Source organism: Ochotona curzoniae, unplaced genomic scaffold, assembly GCF_017591425.1.
Source record: "Ochotona curzoniae isolate NIBS_2020 unplaced genomic scaffold, NIBS_Ocur_1.0 contig_1302, whole genome shotgun sequence".
Lineage (NCBI taxonomy): Eukaryota > Metazoa > Chordata > Mammalia > Lagomorpha > Ochotonidae > Ochotona > Ochotona curzoniae.
The window spans coordinates 3,465,795-3,480,182 of NW_024465035.1; the positions used below are offsets into that span (position 1 = coordinate 3,465,795).

General features: G+C 49.0%; 1 protein-coding gene across 1 annotated transcript in view; it reads right to left on the reverse strand.

Moving 5' to 3' along the window:
* EPHB1 (EPH receptor B1) overlaps positions 1–14,388 on the reverse strand; it is a 348,433-nt gene that overhangs the window by 119,031 nt on the left and 215,014 nt on the right. The window lies entirely within an intron of this gene.

Below are 14,388 nucleotides of genomic sequence, written 5' to 3' on the forward strand. Positions count from 1 at the left end.
TGCCTCTTCCTATCGCCAGAAAACCTGCTCTGACTTATCCTCGTTTGAGGCTGGGAAAATACCTTACTGCATTGTCAACTTGTTTGGCATTATCCCATCCCTCACTAATTCACCCAGCACCAATCGCACACTGCCTGGGAAACAGACATGGAGATCAGAGGACAGTCCAGAGTGAGGAGTTCTTGATGCCACATAGTCCCACCATGAGCACACAATGAGATTGTCGAATAGTGGAAATTCTCTTGCAATGGACTCTGCTTACCTCAAGTAGATCTCTCCTGGAAAGTGCAGAGTGTTCTTTAATATTAGTGGTAGTGACCATCTGTTATTTCGTCTTATGAAGTATTTTCAGGTACTATGCTATATTGTAATTATTATGATCTCCATTTTGCTATTGAGCAAAGTGGACCACAGAGAGCTTAGGAAGCTAAACCACATGGCACAGTGGAAGCAATGACAGCGATGGTGTACATACAAGCTACTGAAGAAACACTGCCACTGTCCGGCCAAAACAAGAGGGAAGAACTATTTCCTTGTTTGTGAGAGTCTTCTCCCTCCACTGCTCACACAAAGAGGGAAAGGATTTTAGGTACTGTAGATGTGGCCTGGGGTGGGAGCCCATCTTAGATGTGAAGCAATCTTTGAAATGGAATGTTCTGGAATGACACAATGTGGTCTTGGGGCATCCAAGTTCAATGTGTTATGAACACCTATGACTTACAAAAGTATGTGAAAACACAGACGTAAAAAGTTAATTTCAGACCCGGTGCAATAGCCTTGCATTTGTCAAGATGCCATATGGGCACCAGTTCATGTCCTAGCTGCTCCACTTCCCATCCAGCTCCCTTCTTATGGCCTGGGAAAGCAGTTAAGGATGGCCCAAAGCCTTGAGATCTTCACCCATGTAAGAGACACGGAAGAGGCTCCTGGCTTTGGGTCAGCTCAGCTCCAGGCATTACGGCCACTTGGGGCATGAACAGCAGACAGAACATCTTTCTCTCTGTATCTCCTTCTCTCTGTATATCTGCCTTTCCAATCAAAAATAAATCTTTTTTAAGTTAATTTCATTGTACTCTCATTGTACTTTCTCAAAAACTTCCTACGTGGGATATAAATTGTTTTGCTATGCTTTAAACTGTATCGAGTGGGAGAAGGGAAAACTTGTTCTCTAAGCTCAGCTGATGCACATGAACTACTCTGTAAACACACATAGAGACACACAGACAGACAGAGTTCAGATCTTTACCAAGGCCCCACCAAATCAAACACCCAAAAGGAAAACCTTCAACAGCTTTTGGTTGACGGGTCTACCCTTCCAAGCCTGCTCAGTGAAATCTGGCACTCTGTCTCCTTGCCTTGTCTTCCTCATCTCCCAGGATGGCTGCTTGGCCCTGTCTGTGACAGACCCCAGCAATCCCAGGCCCCACTTAGTTCTGGAGCTGAGGAACACACACAGGTCCAGCCAGGCTGTGCAGCCGGGACTCAGAGGAGCTTCTCTGTGAAGTGGGGTGGGGGGGGCAGTGTTGACTCCTCTTGCATCTGTCCCTGTGGAGCTGTAATTTCCTTAATGCATCCGTCCAAGAAGAACAAGGTGTTTTCACTTTCTTTGCAGCTCTTAAAAGCCTCCTCACTTTACATTTAATAAGTTAACAGCATAAACAATCACGCCAATGTCTACAAGTAGCAGAGGAACCGGGAAAGTGCCTTTCTGTGGAATTTCAGAAAGAAAAAGGCAGTGCTTTGCATTCCAAGGTGACCACAAGCAGAGCATGGGAAGGACATGGATCCAAGCTGGACTTCAAAGGAGAGAGGCTCAGAGAAAGAGGCTCTGAAGGAGGGAGGCACAGAATCCATCCTCCACGGAGAAACGCCACCGGGGCAGTGGCCGAAGGCCCCGGGAATTGATTGCTGGCTCCACCTGAGTGAACGCCAGCAAACGAGACGACTCATAAGCTCGGAGTGTTCATCTGTCTGCAAGATACCTGGATTTCTCCAATAACGCCATGAGAATTTAATAAGCTCAGGAAAAAATGAACGTGGCCTTAACGTGTGTAAAACAATGCTGATTTCTGTCCACCCCAATTTACGAACCCCCATTAGAAAAGTAGGCCTTCTTTGCAGCAGCTTAATAATCCAGGGTCAGGTTGTAGGCACTGGGTCCCCATAAGCAAGTAAGTCCTAGAGCCAAATGGAAAGATGTTTCTGCTTAGATGATTTCTGATTGGGTTAGTAAATGAATCATTACATCTGCAAAATGGATTTTAACTATAATACACAATGGATAAATCTCCTCGCTGTTCAGATTTCATAAGTTAATATCTTATTAAAAATCTGTGTGCAGGCATTCCCTGATTTACAAAGAAGCAAGAGTCCTAAATTTGTTTCTTAAACTTTGATATTGTAATTTGTAACCACACCTGTACTCCATTTTCTCATGGAACTCGTGGCCAGTCCACACAGTCCTTTTAGCTCCTCTTATATCAGAAAACACAAACATGAAATAGACATTCACAATATTGATATGTCACTGGAAATTTAACATAAAAAAATTAAATAAGAAAACTAAACAACCTCTTGAGAGAGAGAGAGAAAAAAAAAGCAGCTTTAATTAGAGGTGATAAAACGGGATTTTGGGAGATTCTGGCATGGAATATCTAGGTCCAGGGAAGGAAATGTAGATGATCTTCCAGACCAGGTAGGTCAGCTGGGCATGAGGAATAGCTGAGGGACATCAGTCGGGGATAGTGAAGACAGGCAGCCTGGAGGACAGCACAACTGTCTACAGTAACAGACACCAAGAGTCTCAACCAAGCTTCCCAGTCCTTTGGAGGTGGATAACATGGTTCTCTATTTTAATATTCCAAAATTCAGGCACTGTCTTTCTCTCCTCAGGAAATATTATTAGCACTGATATTAATGTTAGAAGCCCACTCCCCAGCGAAGGGTCAGGGGCATCTACACAAGATGGGGAGGGGAGGGCAGAGCACAGAATGCCAGTTCTAATTCTTGTGTGTGCCAGCAGGTGCACCATGAGACAACTCGTCCCGCCCAGAGTGGCGTCAGGAGAAACGTCCTGCTGTGGTAGGTGAGATGTGACAGTTAGGAGCTGGGAGGACAAGCAGGAAGGCAAGAGGTGGCAGAACAGCAGGGCAAGGAAGGAAGATTAGATTTGGAAGCGCCCAGCCTAGGACCTCAGCAGAGAAAGCGTCATCGCCACTCCAGGAAGGCCACACGCACTTGGCTGTGGGTTCCAGAAACACCCTTCCCAGGTGAGACACCTGTATCCCGGAGGGCAGGGGCAGAGCCCACAACTGCTTTGTTTCCTTCAGGAAGACGGTCTGGCTCCCCCTATCACAAGCAGTCATCCATCAAATTGAAAACTACAAAACTGGCAGAGGCATGGCTTGCAGGTGGCGTCCCTCCCATCATCCCACACGGGCCACATGCACCCGATGCCCAGTCCCTGGCTTCAGCAGATGAGGGGACACATCTGTACGTCAGTCCCTAAGAGTGTATATTTCCCATCTGCCAGGCAACACACAACACATTTCCCTTCCTCTCCACACAGCAGGGGCTGGTACGCATCACCTTTAGCTGGCGTCCAGAAGGTCACCTTGAAACGCCCACCCTACTCCTCCTGGAGCCTCGGCGGCGTAACAAATTACCCGCTGCTTACATGGCTCTCCAGCACGCCCCTCCCGCCCACCGCCCGGCGGAGACTTCCAGTGACACTGAATCCATCACCTACAGTACTATTACTTTATAAAGAAACAGATTAAGTGTCTCATAAACAGTGCGGTGATTGAGATAATGGAAAGCGCCTCTCGTCCCCGTCTGCAGCATCAGTTTATGAAGCATTTCCAAGCAGCCAGGAAGAGGAAATTAATAGAAGCAAGAGGGAATAACCACTTTTATGCAATTTCCTCAGGAGATAGTGGACCATCTAATCTTTATTGGGGCCCTTTAACCTGTCACTCAGCACTCACCAGAGCCTCTTTAGCTCCCACAATTTTTCTTGATGTCGAAGGAAGATAAGATGAAAACCTCAAAACATTATTTTATAATTTTCAAATGTAGAGGGTGCGTCCTGCCTCTGCCCCTCCCCCGCCCCCCACAGTCCAGGCCTCAGAAACCAGCATTTTCATGCAGCAGGGATGTGGGAGAGCTTAACTACTCCCCGCACACGGTCCAGGGGGTCAGAGCCATTCCGCAGGAAGGAAATCTCCCCTTGCATTTTAAATGTGACTGTTCTCTCCACCGCCGCCTTCTGTCCTTGCTCTCTCTTTTTAATAATCTGATTACTTCTCCTGATCTAATTTCTCCCCCAAATGAGTTTGCAAAGGTTCATGCCAATGAATATTCATCCCCTGCTTAAGAAGCGGGTACCGCTTTTTTCTCAAGACAGGTGCAGACTGGCAGCTGGCTTGGGCAGGTCTGGGGCAACAAGGAGAGGGGCAAGGCGGGTACTCCTGCCCAGGAGAGAAGACAGGCTCACCAGCTGGAGCCCACAGCTTCTCCAACCTCCCCTCTGAATCCTTGCTTTGCTCCCACTCCGCGGCAGAAGTGCCTCTCTCAGCAACTGCTGAGAACTGAAGGGTGGGTCTTGTGGAGGCAGACCTGCCCATGGCTGCAGAGCTCTTGCTGGGGCCCTGTGTTCCCCACTGGGCCTGTGTGAGAGGCATTCCTGTGACAACGTGTCTCCGTGATCTCCACATCAATGAGCACGGGGGTTCTTGTCTCTAAAAGCCAATCAGGAGGCTCCCTGGCAGGAAGTGGCACCGAGGGTCCTGCCACGGGACTCTTTGTCTACTCTCAACCATAGCCTTAGGGTTTCCAACATGGCTGTCCCTGAACAACCCCAGGAAGACCTAGGTTCTTGGGGAAGCATCTACTTTTTACATCCTTGACAATATGCTCAGAAAACAGAGTTCCCAGGCATCCATCCATCCCTTCTACTACTAGACCAGTTTGTCATTTTTTGAATGTTCCTGCCCCTGATGCCTGCTTGAACCGAACGGTCACTGAAGGCCTGCTGTGATGAAGTCCAGATGACAAACAAGCACAGACATGAGTTCAACAGTGGACACTCCTGATCAAGTGTGAATTCTTACTGATCCGCGTGAAGGTTGCTGCATGACACGTATTAAGGCACAAAGTTTTGATTTAACAACTCCACTTCTGAAGACTTCATCTAAAGAACAAGCAACCAAATTTGTAGGAAAAAAATCATATTCATGGATGCTCGTTACAATGTTATTTAAAACAGGGAAGGAAGGAAGGAAGTGTAGAGAGAGGTAGGGCTATGTGCTAGGTCAGCTGCTGCTGCTGCTGTCTGAGCAGATTTAACAGCACTGTGACTGACAGCCCTGCGTGTCACCATGCCTTTAACACTGCTCTGCTTCAGTGTGTCACCAAGAATGACACCCAAGTGTATGACACAGCTAAGTGTCCCTTCTACACAGGCCATTACAGCTGCCACTGGCCCAGGGGGGCTTCCCGTATGCCCGGCTGATGGAGAAGTTAGAATGCCCAGTTACCACCCACCACAGCTCCCAGGAACCTCTGCAGCTCCTCAGTGGCTCCTTCTGAACCCACCTGTCCTTTTTCTCAGGGACCCTCAAGGGGCTCAGCTTGGTGAAGCAGAACCCAGGGAACAGGGGATTGGAAAGATGCCCCAGCTTCTCTTTCTAGGGTTATTCCCTAAAGAAAGAACGCTTAAGCTCCAAGGTTTAACTATGAAGGCATTCAGGGCAGTACTGTTTAGCAGGAGAAAATGAGGAAGAAGTTAGAGGTGCTAGAACAGACAGTAGCTAAAGAAACCATAGCGCATCCAATGACTGTGTTCAGGAAGGTGGGAGGATTGGACCGGTGTCATCGCCCATGTTGATAAGTGACAAAGCACTGTGGCCACCGGTGATGACCAGCTATGTCCCCAGTCACTGCAAGAGTGCTTCACTTCCTTAACAGTGACAGTATGAATGATGCACTTATGACACTGCAAACTTATACTGCATTTTTTTTAAAAGAATGGAAAAGTATCTTGTCAGATAGCAGAAGGTCAGAGGGGATTTCTGGGAAAGACTGCAAGAAGAACAAGAAGGCAGAGGGCAGTGGAGAGTGAAGGTGGCTCAAGGGTGGGACAAGAGGGTCGCCCAAACCCAGTCTTCGTGTGCACACTGCATGCCTCCTCACTCACCAAACTCTGTGTAGGAGAAAGGAGCCCTTTCGCCGGGGTGGACATTTTCTTGTTCACTCAACGGGCATCAGACACTCTACAAGTCAGAGGAGAGCAACCGCACAGCGGTGAGGGCAGGAGCAAGGCTGGCAGATGTGGGTGGGGCCTGAGGCAGCCCCCCACTCAGAGGCAGCAAACAGTCAGGGGGAGACAGATTAGGCTCTCAGAGTTTCTGCTTATGAAGAGTCGATGTCACAGCCAGGCAGCATGGGAACAAGCTTTCCGAGTCCAGAGCAGGACAACCAGGAGGTGGAGAATCCACGCTTGGGCTGGGGGAGGAGCAGATGAGTTTACAAGTAGGCAGAGACCTTCAACAGCAGTGAGGGGAGAGGGGCCCCAGAACTTAGCAGAGAGGAAGAAGAGAACCAGATGACTGTGGCCTCCCTAGGGGACCCCACCCAGGAACTCCAGGGGTACCAGGCCTAGCCCCACTGCTGCGGCTCGACCAAAGGACCCCCGGCCATCCCCTTTCCAGGCCCTGCCTCTACCTGCGCCAGAGCCCGGCTGCCAATGTTCTAAAAACACCATCGGTCTGGTGGCTTTGGGCAGTAGGTGAGAGGGACATATGCTGGCAGTCATGCTGCTGCCCACGTTTTCAAATGGAAACGTGCAGCCTTTGAGCAAAACCCTTTTAAGCACTTTCCCTGACACAGACCTTACTAGATTCTGTTTAAAAAAAAATAACTAAGTCCTCAAGATAAGTGAAGGTGACTTCTCTCTGTGTTTCCAAAGGCTACACAGTGGTGAACAGCCACTGAGGGCTTCTCACCCTGACCAGACCCCAGGGGGACAAGTGGGCCACCACAGTATATGCAGATAAGTGGGTTGGCTGGGTCGTCACATGCAGAAAGGCTCCACTTTCACCTGCTCCCTCTGCTTTTCATGGAGCCTAGAGGAGCAAGTAAAAACAAACCAGCCACTGCGTCTGGATGCATCACACAAATCTCACTTCTCCTACGAAATGCTGACTCAACAAATAGAATTCTGGGGAAAGACATTATCGCTGTACCTTTTCCATGCACATCCTCAATGCAGATCTGTCTTTAGTCTGAGAATCACAGACAGGGTGAGGAGGAAATAAAAATCTTCAAACTATCTTAGGAGCTTGTTAGCCAACACCCAGATGTGGTCCTACCACCATCTCCACTCTCCTGCCATGGCAGGCATCACTAATCAGCTGTCACACTCCTTTCCACTCAACCCAGAACCTCAGCTTCAGCAACAATATTCCAGGCAGCCACAACCTTTTGACTGAAGATGGAAACTGGCATGTGGCAGAATGAGGACAGGAAAAACGAGGCCCAGAGAAGACCACTGCTGACCTCAGCAAGAGTCAGGACACATCACAGTACCAGTGTCTGAGCCACCTGCCCTGTGGCTCCATGATCGGACCAGCCTACCGCAGCTCAGCCACTCCTACCTGCCTCAATCACCGCTCTCCATCTCCTCTTTGACGCCAGCTCCAGCACACAGCTCCAACTGGGATGTCAGGACATCTAATTATTCTCCCCATGGGCGGTAGGGAAGAGCTGCATCATGTGTAAGGTAAGTGTAGCTAAGAGGTGCTGCATCTTGGCAGAAGGTCAAGTGCTGCATATGTATAATATAAGATTAAGATTTCCTCCCCCTTCTGCGCTGTTCTTGATAAAATAATTTTACTGTGACCTTTACAGAAACCCAGGAGTAAAAATGGGCACTGCAGAATTTCCAGCTTCTCCCCAGGTCACAAAGTCACAAAGACACCAATCTGTAGCGCTAATGCACAGCATTCAGGCGTGACGGTGAGCCAAAGGAATGATTTTTTGGTTGTTGTTATTTTTGTTTTTACATTTCAGCAAGGACAAAACTAAAGCTCAGAGTCTAAAATTCTCAAGCTGAACTACAGCTCACAGGTGGAGGGCAGGAGCCTGGGATTGATAAGAGAAAGGAACCGTTCCCCCACACTGCCTTTGCCTCGACTGTGCGGCTTTGGACACGTGGCCGACAGGTCTGTGGGGCAGAATGTCACAGGAAAAGAGCCATCCAAGGTCACGCAGGAGATCTTAGTCAGGCCCAACGGGCTGTGCCGCCCTCTTCACCCAGGGTGGGTGCTTAGCCAACTCTCGGCTCCTAACTTGCAGTGATCACAGACAGAGCAATTGCAAGAGTCAACTACAGAAAAGTTAGGTCATCGTAAGTAATAATCAAGACGGAAATCAGAAGGCTATGTTCATCTCCAAAGAGCATCCCAGCAGGAGTGGACAACAGGCAGGACATCGGTACGAACTGCATCTCCCCAGCAGCAGGCAGGCAGTGCTGGATTCCACAGCATCTGCCATGTGAGCATTGTTTAGGATCTCGCCCACGCAGGGCAGCCTAGAGCAGAGATGTCCACTCCTACACAGCTGAGCCAGCCTAACCCTAGGTGCTGGGCCCCGAAAGCTGTGTGAAGGGAGCACCAGGGACTGTCCATCAGAGCAGTGGGTACGGGTAGGAAGGATAGAGGCTTGTGGTCTCTGAGTGACCATTTTATTCGCAGACACCAAGAGATAATTTCTATGTCCCCCAGGTTTGCAGCTTCCTTATATGAGCATTAGCCTCACCCACGGCCTTCGGGTTTGTCAGTTAAACATGATTAAGGGAGAAGCTGCCGACAGAGACCAGAGGTGTTAAGGGTGCACTTAGCACTTAGATCTCGCCGTGCACTTACTGGAAGTGCAAGCTGATCAACAGACAGCACCATGTCAGAGCGGGCCAGGGACAGAGCAGCAGGTGCTGAGGCAGGGCCAGGCCCAGAGGGATGTGGAGGGATGGAGGCAGGTCCTGCTGAACAGCTCCAGAAAAGGCTTCCCCCAGGGCACAAGACCAGGGCTGACAGAATGAAAGCTGAACCCCACGCTGGTCCCTTGCTGCTGAAGAAATGCTTTGCCCTCTCTCACGCGTCCTCAATCACTAGGCCTTTGGGGTCAGACCAGCAATGCACTCTTACCAGCATGTCCTGCAGAGCACAGACTGGTAGAATGTGGAGCCAGTCTGGGAGTTGAACACAGGCTGCCTGAGTCCAGAGATTTATGAAGCCAAGCAAATGCACTCAGAATCAACAAAAAGCTATATGTATCCTGTTCAGCATCAACTGGGACAGGCATAGTGGCACAGTGAGTTAAGCCACCATTTGAGAGGCATTGCATACTGGAGTGCTGGTTTGAGACCGGGCTACTCTGCTCTTCCAACCCAGCTGTCTGTCGTTGTGCCTGGGAGGCAGCTCCTGATGGATCGAGTACTAGGGTCCCTGCCACTCACCTACGAGATCCAGACGGTATTCTTGGTTCTCGCTTTGGTCTCGCAGGTCTAGCCCTGGCTGTCGCAGGTGTGTGGGGATTCAACCAGCACAGGGAACATATTTCTCTCTTTAGCTCTCTACCTTTCAAACAAATGAATAAATCATCCTTAAGAAGTGATGCCAATATGACTTTACGAGGAGTACCAAATTCAGTTACAGATTTTACAACTTAGAGTCAGGGAGAGCACACATTCCATGAGCCCCCTTTTTCTCAGATGTGAACATACAGCCAGCCATAGCCCTGTGTCTTACAGCTGTTCTAGAGGACTAAATGAGATAATAAATAGAAAGTTTTCACACAGTAATGGACATGTAATACCTGCCCAAGGAGCAGTTCATATTTTTTAAAGACTTATTTACTTTTATTGGGATACACAGGGAGGAGGAGAGACAGAAAGGAAGACCCTCCATCCCCTGCTTCATTCCCTAAGTGGCCACAACTGCTGGAGTTGAGCCAATCCAAAGCCAGGAGCCAGGAGTCTTGTCCAGGTCTCCCTTTAGTTTAGTTTGACAAAACTAAAGCTCAGAGTCCAAAATTCTCAAGCTGAACTACAGCTCACAGGTGGAGGGCAGGAGCCTTGGACTTGGTTTGCATGGGAGTAAGAGCACGTTTGACCTTCTAAGAATCACAACAATCTTCCTACATTTCTTCATTTCTCACAGACAAATGTGATTCCCCACATACCATTCATATCCAAATGAAAGTATTTAAAAATCCTGTAGCATGTCTACCTTGCTGAGAGACTGAAGCTCTGAGAGCTCGGCCAGCATTCCCCAGCTTCTAAACAGACGCTGTCTATAACTGCTCCTTGGATATGTCCCACACCAGGGTGCGGGCAGTCTGCTGAGCATGCACACTCAAGCTCAGAGACACACACGAGCTCTGGTGAGAGGCTCAGGAAAGGGACCAGAAGCATTCCTTTTCTGCCCTACTTTCTCTGCCTCCCAAGGAACAGAGAAAAACCCCGTAGCCTACGCGGCATGCTGGTCTGAGTCCCTGCCTGTCTGGTTGCCTGGCTGGATGTAAAAACATGATATATGCATGCGCTTGCTGGATATTCCGCAGAGGCCTGCTCTGAAAGGCAAATTCATCTTCCAGTGGTTCTCGTTACACAAAGCAGAATGAAGACAGGGTCAGTGCTGGGGGGAATTTGCTGAATTCTCCAGAGGCAGTTGGGCAGCAGAGTGGGCGGCAACACTCACTGTTCCAATGCCTTATAGGTGCCGGCTTCCTGGAAGGCATGATGCTCGCGCTTTAAGGGCACCTGCGACTCTCAGTGCTTGCTGGCACTCCAGCTCACATCTGCTCCATGAGCCCTCACACACACCCCAGAGTTATCTGGGATGAGATGCTGGGGTCTGCTGGCGTAAGCGGCACGGAGCAGAGTGCCAGTTGAGGCTACCTCAGTGAAACCTGGAAACCATCCTCCACCAGCTGACAATCGTTCTTTTTCTATGAAACTTCATTACCAAATTCCTCCCTTAGCATTTCTGCACACAGCATTTGTTGGCTAATAACCAAGGTAAAGGTCCATAAAACAATATGGCTTCCATGTAATATGTCATACTCCTCTTTCTCAGTGAGAACCCAGAATTCCATCAGAGGAACCGAAGCAATTTGCCAAAGATGTGTCAGTTATTTTGAGTTGACAGGTATTTGATTCCCAAATTCATCAGCAGGAGCTGAAAGCACACTGGTTCATCAAGCAAAGCACATTTTCAGAAATGCTCTCTCCATCCAGGAAGCAGGTCATAATGGCAATACCAACACCTTGACAACCAAAAGAAATTTTTTTTTCCAGGAAATGAAGGGGCTTTGGACACATTCCTCGCTCATGTGTTCTCAGATAGATTGTGTTGGTTGGCTTCTGAAACAGTGAAGACACTGACTTGATGTTTCCTATTTTGCAAGATTCTTAACCGAGAATCTCAGTGACTTGGGTTAGCAAACCATGTCAGAGGCCAGGAAAAAAGATGTGGTAACTCCTTCACAGTGGGGCTTCTCAAATTGTGCACCTGAACTCTGGCTCTTCCAGGCAAGGTCTGCTGGAGTAGCGTAGTGGGAGAACTGAAGGCTAACCCTCATGACAAAGTGGTGTGTGGCTATGGAAAGGGGCATGCGTGTAGGGGAAGGGGAGAACAGTCTCTTCTCTGTGATTGTTCTTTCCTGTAGGTAAAGAACAGGAGTTTCTTTGGTAGACAAGATAAAGAAGACAGTGTAGGCAGAGGAACATGCGCATGCAAAGGCGTAGTGGTTGAAGAGTCAAGGATGGCTGCCAGCTTGTTAAGTGACCTTGCTGTACGGCCGTCAGCAGCCCGAGTCAGGCAGGAGACTTTATCCTTGGAGAAAGAGACATGGGTCATTCCAAATGGGCTAGAACATCTTGAGGGAAGTGAGGATATCACAACGGTCTCAGAGTCGGTAAGAATTACGGACGTGTTTCAGGGACCCCTCGCTCCACTGAGTCTCTCTCAAGGAGCGTCTTCCAGCTTCTGCTCTTTCCTTCCTGCCCACCTCCCACAGGCCATCAGACGGCACATGGGCCTAGCTGATTCTGGATGGACAAGTGTGGCCTAGCTGATTCTGGATGAATAAGTGTGGCCAGCTCAGTTTGGGACAGGGTTACACGTACTCCTAACCCGATGCAGATGCTTTCTCCCCCATCCCCCAACAAGTCTCTGTGCATGTTTGAGTTACTTGTCCAGAGCAGAACAACAAAAAATGTAAAAGTGCTCTTGTGCAGAAGGGGAGCGGGCGGGAAATGTCTTCCTTCTCTCAAAGGCCCTGGCCTTTTCTCCAGGCACATGCTGAGTTCTTTCTCCAGGGAAGGCCTTTCTGTTCTGGATCAGGGCTGCACTGGAGTCCTTTGCAGAGCCCACTGTGGATTTACGATTTAATTTGTGTGTGTGGCACTAAGAAATGATTTCATGGCTGGTCACTTAAGAAATGATTAAAGACCATCATTTCAAACCCACAGCACTCCCATGGGGAAGAGAAGTGGGTTGGAAAAGAAGCAGGTGTTAGTAATATGCCGAGATGGACGGGTGACTGGGGACGACAGGCACCTGTGGAAGACAGGGGCACTGAGGCTGTCTCAGTGCCACAAGCTTGGCATGTATTCTGGAAAGTCCTGAACAATACCCAGAGGCCCGAGTTCCTAGGAACAAGAGAGGTGCCACCCGCAAAATGCGGGCTCCATGCCTGACCTTGAACTCCATTCCTTTGCATCTTTACAACCTCAGCGCAGCATCCCAGGGCCCAACGTTGGGTGGTTCTAGGCAGAGAAAGCAAAAGCTCATCAGAATCCTAGCCTCTCCCACCTGCCACAAGTCTGCCATCCCATCCCTGTCCCAAGCTCTGTCTGTGCTGACGTGGTCTGGAAACTCATGAGCAGCTGTCCTAAATTACCTCGATATCACCTCCAAGTCAACAACCAAATGTCACACTGTACCGATTTACAGGGTGTGCCTATAAAGTTCTGAGACCAGGTAATGAACTTGGGAAGATAACTTGGCTTCCCTCCAGGCACTCCTTAAAGTTGGGGCTATAACTCAAGGACCCCTTGTGTTAATCAACTAAGTCTTGGACCACGCCCAAGCTGGAGGCCTCAGAACACTCAATATAAGAGCAACAGTCACCTTCGACACCTAAGCTCCATCACTGTTTCCTGTACCCTTGCGATGTGTGAGGCTGTGGGAGAGTTTTTTCTCAGCCTTTCTCAGTCTCCACTGGCCTGTCTGTGAAATGAGGATAAGAGAGGTATGTGAAAAATTCCCTCACCCTGTTGTTGACTTGTATGTGAGCACATACAAGGCTTGATATCAATGTGATTTACTTATTTGGGTAGCAGAGTGAAAGAGCGAGAGAACAAGAGATTTTCCCTTCCTTAGTTTAATTTCGCAATGCTGCAACAACCAGAGATGGACCAGCCAGAAGCCAGGAGCCAGAAACTCCATCTGTGTCTCCCCAGGGGAATGCAGGGACCCATCTACTTGTGCCATCATCTGCTGACTCCCGAGTGCGTCATCAGGGAACTCAATCGGAGGCAGAGCAGTCAGGTGCCAGAACCACACCATGGGATGCAGGGTCACAAACGGGGGCTTCATAAGCTATTAGGCACCAGAACTGTACTAAGGGATGCAGGGTCCCAAAGGGGTTTCCTAGGCCGTTCCACAACGCCCACCTTGGTGTTAGGCTTCACCACAGCTCTCAGGGCTATTTTCAAGGTCTCTCCAAGATCCATCATCACAAAAGATACTTTGATTTGATTTTTTTAAGATTCTCTTATTCTGAGCAGAAAATCCAACGGCAAGTGCACATTCTCATTTGTTCTACAACATTTCTTAGTAGAAAGGACTGGGCTGGCATTGTGGCATAGCAGGTAAAGCGGCCATATATGACTCTGGCATCCTATCTGGGCACTGGTTCAGGTCTTGGCTGCTCCACTTCCTACCCATTTCCCTGCTAACTGTGCCTGGAAAGGCAGAATAAGATGGCCCAAGTGAAGGGGCCTCTACACCCTTTTGGGGAACTCTGATGAAGCAACTGGCTCCTGGATTCTATCTGGTTCAACCCTGGCCATTTAACCTTCTGGGCAGTGAACTAGGAGATGAAGACATTCTCTCTCTCTCTCTCTCTCTCTCTCTCTCTCTTTCTCTCTCTCTCTCTCTCTCCTGCTCTAATAAATAATTCTTAAAAATGCAAAGTAGAAAGGGATACTGAATGGCCATGTGGAACCACACAGAAACTTCTGGAAGTAAAGAACTGAACTTCAGGGCCGCATGGTAGTTCCTGGGTGTGGTTCACCCTCCAGGACTGCACCTGCTTCCTCCA